The sequence below is a fragment of the Taudactylus pleione genome, unplaced genomic scaffold (assembly GCF_031769625.1).
Source record: "Taudactylus pleione unplaced genomic scaffold, aTauple2 ptg000473l, whole genome shotgun sequence".
In the NCBI taxonomy this organism is placed as follows: domain Eukaryota; kingdom Metazoa; phylum Chordata; class Amphibia; order Anura; family Myobatrachidae; genus Taudactylus; species Taudactylus pleione.
Genome location: NW_028284875.1, coordinates 4,500,441 through 4,509,817, shown reverse-complemented (window position 1 = coordinate 4,509,817; position 9,377 = coordinate 4,500,441).

Sequence of the window (9,377 nt, the reverse complement as noted above, 5' to 3'; positions counted from 1 at the left end):
TATGTAACTTTAATGTTGCATAGGGAAAATATACACTATAATACCAAAAAATGCAGTATCTTTAAATAAAAATAAGTTAAATCTCACTTGTGTTCTATATTTAAAGGTAAACATTGTTTTTTTGGTCTGAAGCACCTAAATTGTCAGTAAAGTCAGTGTCCAAAGAAATATAAAAGGCAGAAAATTACCCTTTTGATGACATGGATGAAAGGACTTCAAGAAACCCATCAGCAATTGCAATAGAAATTGTTATTTTGTAGCCACTCTGATATTAAATTGCAATTAAAACTTAATAGGTATGTTTTGGTATATATGGATTTTCTGCAATACCATTAAGACAGTCACTTGAATTGAAAAAAAGCATAACTTCTAGAATGAGAATGAGCAACAAAGGAACATACATCCTAGATGGGACTTGAAGCCACTGTCCCAGGTGATAGTAAACTTTTCTGGAAACTATTCCACAATGTCATTAGAATAAATGTCTGCTTTTAGATACTGGGCCATAATTTTGCAAGCTGAACGGTACCAGATTGTTAAGCAGATTAAAGTTTCTGGTGGAGCCATTTCTGCAGTATGAAGCAAGAATAAAAGGAACATCTAAAACATTATTTTAATGAAATAAAGCCTATCACCCAAGATGGGACTTGAAAGCACAAACCCTGGCTTAGGAGGCCAGTGCCGTATCCATTAGGCCACTGGGGCTTTGTAACATCTTTGAGTGAAACTGATTTTTTCATTAGTATAATCATTAATTGTTGCGATATAGGAAAGTCATTTATTTGTGTTCTTTGCTTTACAAATCCCAGCATGAAATGTGATTTTACTATCCAGACCTAATAGTGTGGACCCTCATGTTACATTGCAGCAAAACAGATTGATGCAACTCTTTTACCAATAAAGAGGTAGTCTTTTGCATTCCATTTTGATGACTAACTAAAGTAATGTTTACAGTGCATATGAACCAAAGCAGCTGTGTGTACTGGTACTTAAAAACAGTCATGTTTGTGTTTTTTTTCTGCCTTCATATCAGGATGTTCAGGAAGCAGATGATAATCATTAACTGAAGACATTAGAAAAAAAATTACATTTGCTCCAGGTGAGGCTTGAATTCACAACCTCAGAATTGTTCAACAGATACTGTCTTATAAGTACCGCGCACAGACCGAATGCGCCACAGGAGCACATGGACAAAGTACTTAGTTTTTGTTGAGTGATTTTAGCATCGAGTTGACTAAGTAAATTAACTTGGTTTATTAATTTTAAATTAGTTACTTTTTAAGTCCACTAAACTACTGCACCCAATACTAAAGTACCTAATAAAAGTAATATTCTAATCATAAGGTAATCAATTATATTGTGCATTTGTGTTATTGCCCAGTTTTATGTATCCATAGGTGTATATTGCAATGAATTCATGCCATTGTTGTACAGTACAATATTATCAAAATTGTAAAATAATTCCTGTTTATTTATCTTAAATAATATTTGGTATAGATATATGTAACTTTAATGTTGCATAGGGAAAATATACACTATAATACCAAAAAATGCAGTATCTTTAAATAAAAATAAGTTAAATCTCACTTGTGCTCTATATTTAAAGGCAAACATTGTTTTTTTGGTCTGAAGCACCTAAATTGTCAGTAAAGTCAGTGTCCAAAGAAATATAAAAGGCAGAAAATTACCCTTTTGATGACATGGATGAAAGGACTTCAAGAAACCCATCAGCAATTGCAATAGAAATTGTTATTTTGTAGCCACTCTGATATTAAATTGCAATTAAAACTTAATAGGTATGTTTTGGTATATATGGATTTTCTGCAATACCATTAAGACAGTCACCTGAATTGAAAAAAAGCATAACTTCTAGAATGAGAATGAGCAACAAAGGAACATGCATCCTAGATGGGACTTGAAGCCACTGTCCCAGGTGATAGTAAACTTTTCAGAAAACTAATCCACAATGTCATTAGGATAAATGTCTGCTTTTAGATACTGGGCCATAATTTTGCAAGCTGAACAGTTCCGGATTGATAAGGAGATAAAAGTTTCTGGTGGAGCCATTTGTGCAGTATGAAGCAAGAATGAAAGGAACATCTCCAAAATTATTTTAATGAAATAATAACTGGGTTAGGAGGCCAGTGCCTTATCCATTCGGCCACTGGGGCTAAGTAACATCTTTGAGTGAAACTGATTTTTTCATTACTATAATCATTAATTGTTGCGATATAGGAAAGTCATTTATTTGTGTTCTTTGCTTTACAAATCCCAGCATGAAATGTGATTGTACTATCCAGACCTAATAGTGTGGACCCTCATGTTACATTGCAGCAAAACAGATTGATGCAACTCTTTTACCAATAAAGAGGTAGTCTTTTGCATTCCATTTTGATGACTAACTAAAGTAATGTTTACAGTGCATATGAACCAAAGCAGCTGTGTGTACTGGTACTTAAAAACAGTCATGTTTGTGTTTTTTTTCTGCCTTCATATCAGGATGTTCAGGAAGCAGATGATAATCATTAACTGATGACATTAGAAAAAAAATTATATTTGCTCCAGGTGAGGCTTGAACTCACAACCTCAGCATTGCTCAACAGATACTGCCTTATAAGTTCTGCACACAGACCGATTGCGCCACTGGAACACATGGTCAAAGCGCATTATTTTTAGTTGAGTGATTTTAGCATCGAGTTGACTAAGTAAATTAACTTGGTTTATTAATTTTAAATTAGTTACTTTTTAAATCCACTAAACTACTGCACCCAATACTAAAGTACCTAATAAAAGTAATATTCTAATCATAAGGTAATCAATTATATTGTGCATTTGTGTTATTGCCCAGTTTTATGTATCCATAGGTGTATATTGCAATGAATTCATGCCATTGTTGTACAGTTCAATATTATCAAAATTGTAAAATAATTCCTGTTTATTTATCTTAAATAATATTTGCTATAGATATATGTAACTTTAATGTTGCATAGGGAAAATATACACTATAATACCAAAAAATGCAGTATCTTTAAATAAAAATAAGTTAAATCTCACTTGTGCTCTATATTTAAAGGCAAACATTGTTTTTTTGGTCTGAAGCACCTAAATTGTCAGTAAAGTCAGTGTCCAAAGAAATATAAAAGGCAGAAAATTACCCTTTTGATGACATGGATGAAAGGACTTCAAGAAACCCATCAGCAATTGCAATAGAAATTGTTATTTTGTAGCCACTCTGATATTAAATTGCAATTAAAACTTAATAGGTATGTTTTGGTATATATGGATTTTCTGCAATACCATTAAGACAGTCACCTGAATTGAAAAAAAGCATAACTTCTAGAATGAGAATGAGCAACAAAGGAACATGCATCCTAGATGGGACTTGAAGCCACTGTCCCAGGTGATAGTAAACTTTTCAGAAAACTAATCCACAATGTCATTAGGATAAATGTCTGCTTTTAGATACTGGGCCATAATTTTGCAAGCTGAACAGTTCCAGATTGATAAGCAGATAAAAGTTTCTGGTGGAGCCATTTGTGCAGTATGAAGCAAGAATGAAAGGAACATCTCCAAAATTATTTTAATGAAATAAAGCCTATCACCCCAGATGTGACTTGAACCCACAATCCCTGGCTTAGGAAGCCAGGCCCTTATCCATTAGGCCACTGGGGCTTAGTAACATCTTTGAGTGAAACTGATTTTTTCATTAGTATAATCATTAATTGTTGCGATATAGGAAAGCCGTTTATTTGTGTTCTTTGCTTTACAAATCCCAGCATGAAATGTGATTGTACTTTCCAGCCCTAATAGTGTGGACCCTCATGTTACATTGCAGCAAAACAGATTGATGCAACTCTTTTACCAATAAAGAGGTAGTCTTTTGCATTACATTTTGTTGACTAACTAAAGTAATTTTTACAGTGCATATGAACCAAAGCAGCTGTGTGTACTGGTACCTTAAAAACAGTCATGTTTGTGTTTTTTTTCTGCCTTCATATCAGGATGTTCAGGAAGCAAATGATAATCATTAACTGAAGACATTAGAAAAAAAATTACATTTGCTCCAGATGAGGCTTGAATTCACAACCTCAGGATTGCTCAACAGATACTGTCTTATAAGTCCTGCGCACAGACCGATTGTGCCACAGGAGCACATGTACAAAGCGCTTTATTTTTAGTTGAGTGATTTTAGCATCGAGTTGACTAAGTAAATTAACTTGGTTTATTAATTTTAAATTAGTTACTTTTTAAATCCACTAAACTACTGCACCCAATACTAAAGTACCTAATAAAAGTAATATTCTAATCATAAGGTAATCAATTATATTGTGCATTTGTGTTATTGCCCAGTTTTATGTATCCATAGGTGTATATTGCAATGAATTCATGCCATTGTTGTACAGTTCAATATTATCAAAATTGTAAAATAATTCCTGTTTATTTATCTTAAATAATATTTGGTATAGATATATGTAACTTTAATGTTGCATAGGGAAAATATACACTATATTACCAAAAATGCAGTATCTTTAAATAAAAATAAGTTAAATCTCACTTGTGCTCTATATTTAAAGGTAAACATTGTTTTTTTGGTCTGTAGCACCTAAATTGTCAGTAAAGTCAGTGTCCAATGAAATATAAAAAGCAGAAAATTACCCTTTTGATGACAAGGATGAAAGGACTTCAAGAAACCCATCAGCAATTGCAATAGACATTGTTATTTTGTAGCCACTCTGATATTAAATTGCAATTAAAACTTAATAGGTATGTTTTGGTACATATGGATTTTCTGCAATACCATTAAGACATTCACCTGCATTGAAAAAAAGCATAACTTCTAGAATGAGTATGAGCAACAAAGGAACATCCATCCTAGATGGGACTTGAAGCCACTGTCCCAGGTGATAGTAAACTTTTCAGGAAACTAATCCACAATGTCATTAGGATAAATGTCTGCTTTTAGATACTGGGCCATAATTTTGCAAGCTGAACAGTTCCAGATAGTTAAGCAGATTAAAGTTTCTGGTGGAGCCATTTGTGCAGTATGAAGCAAGAATGAAAGGAACATCTCCAATATTATTTTAATGAAATAAAGCCTATCACCCCAGATGGGACTTGAACCCACAATCCATTAGGCCACTGGGGCTTAGTAACATCTTTGAGTGAAACTGATTTTTTCATTAGTATAATCATTAATTGTTGCGATATAGGAAAGCCGTTTATTTGTGTTCTTTGCTTTACAAATCCCAGCATGAAATGTGATTGTACTATCCAGACCTAATAGTGTGGACCCTCATGTTACATTGCAGCAAAACAGATTGATGCAACTCTTTTACCAAGAAAGATGTAGTCTTTTGCATTCAATTTTGTTGACTAACTAAAGTAATTTTTACAGTGCATATGAACCAAAGCAGCTGTGTGTACTGGTACTTAAAAACAGTCATGTTTGTGTTTTTTTTCTGCCTTCATATCAGGATGTTCAGGAAGCAGATGATAATCATTAACTGATGACATTAGAAAAAAAATTACATTTGCTCCAGGTGAGGCTTGAATTCACAACCTCAGGATTTCTCAACAGATACTGTCTTATAAGTACCGCGCACATACCGATTGCGCCACAGGAGCACATGGACAAACCGCTTTATTTTTAGTTGAGTGATTTTAGCATCGAGTTGACTAAGAAAATTAACTTGGTTTATTAATTTAAAATTAGTTACTTTTTAAATCCACTAAACTACTGCACCCAATACTAAAGTACCTAATAAAAGTAATATTCTAATCATAAGGTAATCAATTATATTGTGCATTTGTGTTATTGCCCAGTTTTATGTATCCATAGGTGTATATTGCAATGAATTCATGCCACTGTTGTACAGTACAATATTATCAAAATTGTAAAATAATTCCTGTTTATTTATCTTAAATAATATTTGCTATAGATATATGTAACTTTAATGTTGCATAGGGAAAATATACACTATAATACCAAAAAATGCAGTATCTTTAAATAAAAATAAGTTAAATCTCACTTGTGCTCTATATTTAAAGGTAAACATTGTTTTTTTGGTCTGAAGCACCTAAATTGTCAGTAAAGTCAGTGTCCAAAGAAATATAAAAGGCAGAAAATTACACTTTTGATGACATGGATGAAAGGACTTCAAGAAACCCATCAGCAATTGCAATAGAAATTGTTATTTTGTAGCCACTCTGATATTAAATTGCAATTAAAACTTAATAGGTATGTTTTGGTATATATGGATTTTCTGCAATACCATTAAGACAGTCACCTGAATTGAAAAAAAGCATAACTTCTAGAATGAGAATGAGCAACAAAGGAACATGCATCCTAGATGGGACTTGAAGCCACTGTCCCAGGTGATAGTAAACTTTTCAGGAAACTAATCCACAATGTCATTAGGATAAATGTCTGCTTTTAGATACTGGGCCATAATTTTGCAAGCTGAACAGTTCCGGATTGATAAGCAGATAAAAGTTTCTGGTGGAGCCATTTGTGCAGTATGAAGCAAGAATGAAAGGAACATCTCCAAAATTATTTTAATGAAATAAAGCCTTTCACCCAAGATGGGACTTGAACCCACAATCCCTGGCTTAGGAGGCTAGTGCCTTATCCATTAGGCCACTGGGGCTTAGTAACATCTTTGAGTGAAACTGATTTTTTCATTAGTATAATCATTAATTGTTGCGATATAGGAAAGCCGTTTATTTGTGTTCTTTGCTTTACAAATCCCAGCATGAAATGTGATTGTACTATCCTGACCTAATAGTGTGGACCCTCATGTTACATTGCAGCAAAACAGATTGATGCAACTCTTTTACCAATAAACAGGTAGTCTTTTGCATTCCATTTTGTTGACTAACTAAAGTAATGTTTACAGTGCATATGAACCAAAGCAGCTGTGTGTACTGGTACTTAAAAACAGTCATGTTTGTGTTTTTTTTCTGCCTTCATATCAGGATGTTCAGGAAGCAGATGATAATCATTAACTGATGACATTAGAAAAAAAATTACATTTGCTCCAGGTGTGGCTTGAACTCACAACCTCAGCATTGCTCAACAGATACTGCCTTATAAGCCCTGCGCACAGACCGATTGCGCCACGGGAGCACATGGTCAAAGCGCATTATTTTTAGTTGAGTGATTTTAGCATCGAGTTGACTAAGTAAATTAACTTGGTTTATTAATTTTAAATTAGTTACTTTTTAAATCCACTAAACTACTGCACCCAATACTAAAGTACCTAATAAAAGTAATATTCTAATCATAAGGTAATCAATTATATTGTGCATTTGTGTTATTGCCCAGTTTTATGTATCCATAGGTGTATATTGCAATGAATTCATGCCATTGTTGTACAGTTCAATATTATCAAAATTGTAAAATAATTCCTGTTTATTTATCTTAAATAATATTTGGTATAGATATATGTAACTTTAATGTTGCATAGGGAAAATATACACTATATTACCAAAAATGCAGTATCTTTAAATAAAAATAAGTTAAATCTCACTTGTGCTCTATATTTAAAGGTAAACATTGTTTTTTTGGTCTGTAGCACCTAAATTGTCAGTAAAGTCAGTGTCCAAAGAAATATAAAAAGCAGAAAATTACCCTTTTGATGACAAGGATGAAAGGACTTCAAGAAACCCATCAGCAATTGCAATAAACATTGTTATTTTTAGCCACTCTGATATTAAATTGCAATTAAAACTTAATAGGTATGTTTTGGTACATATGGATTTTCTGTAATACCATTAAGACAGTCACCTGCATTGAAAAAAAGCATAACTTCTAGAATGAGTATGAGCAACAAAGGAACATGCATCCTAGATGGGACTTGAAGCCACTGTCCCAGGTGATATTAAACTTTTCAGGAAACTAATCCACAATGTCATTAGGATAAATGTCTGCTTTTAGATACTGGGCCATAATTTTGCAAGCTGAACAGTTCCAGATAGTTAAGCAGATTAAAGTTTCTGGTGGAGCCATTTGTGCAGTATGAAGCAAGAATGAAAGGAACATCTCCAATATTATTTTAATGAAATAAAGCCTATCACCCCAGATGGGACTTGAACCCACAATCCATTAGGCCACTGGGGCTTAGTAACATCTTTGAGTGAAACTGATTTTTTCATTAGTATAATCATTAATTGTTGCGATATAGGAAAGCCGTTTATTTGTGTTCTTTGCTTTACAAATCCCAGCATGAAATGTGATTGTACTATCCAGACCTAATAGTGTGGACCCTCATGTTACATTGCAGCAAAACAGATTGATGCAACTCTTTTACCAAGAAAGATGTAGTCTTTTGCATTCAATTTTGTTGACTAACTAAAGTAATTTTTACAGTGCATATGAACCAAAGCAGCTGTTTGTACTGGTACTTAAAAACAGTCATGTTTGTGTTTTTTTTCTGCCTTCATATCAGGATGTTTAGGAAGCAGATGATAATCATTAACTGATGACATTAGAAAAAAAATTACATTTGCTTCAGGTGAGGCTTGAATTCACAACCTCAGGATTTCTCAACAGATACTGTCTTATAAGTACCGCGCACATACCGATTGCGCCACAGGAGCACATGGTCAAAGTGCATTATTTTTAGTTGAGTGATTTTAGCATCGAGTTGACTAAGAAAATTAACTTGGTTTATTAATTTAAATTAGTTACTTTTTAAATCCACTAAACTACTGCACCCAATACTAAAGTACCTAATAAAAGTAATATTCTAATCATAAGGTAATCAATTATATTGTGCATTTGTGTTATTGCCCAGTTTTATGTATCCATAGGTGTATATTACAATGAATTAATGCCACTGTTGTACAGTACAATATTATCAAAATTGTAAAATAATTCCTGTTTATTTATCTTAAATAATATTTGGTATAGATATATGTAACTTTAATGTTGCATATGGAAAATATACACTATAATACCAAAAAATGCAGTATCTTTAAATAAAAATAAGTTAAATCTCACTTGTGCTCTATATTTAAAGGTAAACATTGTTTTTTTGGTCTGAAGCACCTAAATTGTCAGTAAAGTCAGTGTCCAAAGAAATATAAAAGGCAGAAAATTACCCTTTTGATGACATGGATGAAAGGACTTCAAGAAACCCATCAGCAATTGCAATAGAAATTGTTATTTTGTAGCCACTCTGATATTAAATTGCAATTAAAACTTAATAGGTATGTTTTGGTATATATGGATTTTCTGCAATACCATTAAGACAGTCACCTGAATTGAAAAAAAGCATAACTTCTAGAATGAGAATGAGCAACAAAGGAACATGCATCCTAGATGGGACTTGAAGCCACTGTCCCAGGTGATAGTAAACTTTTCAGAAAACTAATCC